General features: G+C 36.9%; 1 long non-coding RNA gene across 2 annotated transcripts; it reads right to left on the reverse strand.

Moving 5' to 3' along the window:
* Positions 1–257: 257 nt before the first annotated feature.
* On the reverse strand, positions 258–1,555 carry LOC125189987 (uncharacterized). Of its 2 annotated transcripts, none has more exons than XR_016130844.1 (3): positions 1,188–1,555; positions 1,001–1,119; positions 258–391 (listed from the first exon to the last, which is right to left on the reverse strand). It is a non-coding gene; the product is annotated as an uncharacterized LOC125189987 (long non-coding RNA). The 2 variants fall into 2 exon arrangements; XR_016130843.1 differs by having other exon boundaries at positions 1,196–1,554.
* Between the last annotated feature and the right edge of the window lie 295 nt (positions 1,556–1,850).

The raw sequence follows: 1,850 nt of genomic DNA on the forward strand, positions 1-1,850 counted from the left end.
GTTTTGTATGACTCCTTAAGCTATGAATCTTAGGTTACAAATTATTATTATTATTATTATTATTATTATTATTATTATTATTATTATTATTATTATTATTATTATTATTTATAACTCCTGGAAAACGACATAAAGAAATTTCCTATATTAGTTGTTAGAAAAAAAAAATGAGTTGTTAAATAAAAAGTTTTCTTGGAGTCCTTTAGTGTGATTTATAAGAAATAAACGCGTTGCGACGAACTTTGACCCAAGCAAAATAATAAACAACGAAATCATAAATCTCAACCCGAGAATTAAAATATCCAAGTGCGTACAAATAAAAGTCTGATATATGCAGATGAAACGCTCGCCCAATGCATCTTCGAGTAACCACGAGATCTTCTTTCAATTCCTACACCCATAAAAAGAAATAAAAATAAGTGTACATATATAAGTTAGTCAAGGATTCTTCCAAGTAAATGGATTTATGAAGAAATTGAAAGAGTAGGTATTTAAAAAGGGATTTCCGTAAGACCATGAGCTTATAAGCTCTCCTAAATGCCACATGTCAGAATATTTAACACTTGTCAAGAATAGGGATACTTGTCAAAATTATCCTTGGATATAAAAGAAGTTAGCCTTCCCGATTTTCAGCTGCTATACACATGATAACCGAGAGAAACATGGAGGAGGAATTTTAGAGAAGTAGAGAGCAACGAGAGAAACATGGAGGGGAATTTCAGAGAAGTAGAGAGCAAGTTCTTCTTCAATAAGTTTAAGTAAGTAATTGGTAGAGTTCTTTTTGTATGATTATGCATCATATAGCAGCATATGAAGAAAATAGAGAATCTGCCTAAAACCTAAATCCTCTAACAGTAATACATAATTTACATACAACTTCCAAACCAAGATTTAAGAACACCAAACTTATGATTTGTTCAATAAATATTCAATAAATATGCTCTAAGTAGCCTAAAAACATGAGAGTAACAAGCAAAGGCCTATGGAATTAAATAACTACATGGTTAGAGGGCTTCCCGGATTTCCGGCATGGCGCTCCAGCGACGGCACACCGGCAGTAAGAGGGCGGCAGCTACGCCGAGCCAATCCCGATAGCGACAGTTTCACGATCTATCCAATCTGAGTTTTAGGATGAAAATGAATAGATCTAAAGCTAAAATTTAATGAAACAGAAGCAAAGAACACACGTGATTACGTGAAGGAGGGGCTGGCCATAGCGGCGTGGAGTAGATCCGACGAGGGCAGAAGGCGGTGTTACCACCGCATGCAGTGGCGACCACCACCGTGCTTAGCCACGGTGGGAGTGGTCGAAGGCGTTGGATGGCGGTGGTGTTGATGGAGGGAAGAGAGATAGCAGCGATGGCGGTGATCGAGAGGTACGATAGACAGATCGCGAGAGGCAACCGGCGTCGCCACCGGTGATGCCATGGCCGCAGCAAAAATCGAAGGAAAGAGAGAGAAACCAGATTTGTCAAGCTAGGGATTTGATCGGAGAGGAGTCGAGAGGACGAAGGGCGAGTATTAATTGGACTCAATGTTGGGCCATAATAATTTTGATTTGGGCTGGTTTTACTTGTTAAATAAACCAAATAATTCCTTGGCCTAATTTTAAAATGAATCCATGAGCTAGTATAAATTATCGCCTTCGTGATTAAATCTTCCTATTTAATTAAATAATTAATTTTGAATTAATAAGTGATCCGTGAAATTAAAGTGTTGGATTCGAGTAAGACATTAATGTTATGAAAGTAAAATGTGTATTCGAAATGATAAGGACAATCACCCCGACAGTAATAAAGTAATTTCTTATTGTACAAGATCGAATCTCTGAGTAAAGAATAGATGTGAGA

Source organism: Salvia hispanica, chromosome 5, assembly GCF_029641045.1.
Source record: "Salvia hispanica isolate PSC_SH4W2 chromosome 5, Shi_PSC_v1, whole genome shotgun sequence".
Lineage (NCBI taxonomy): Eukaryota > Viridiplantae > Streptophyta > Magnoliopsida > Lamiales > Lamiaceae > Salvia > Salvia hispanica.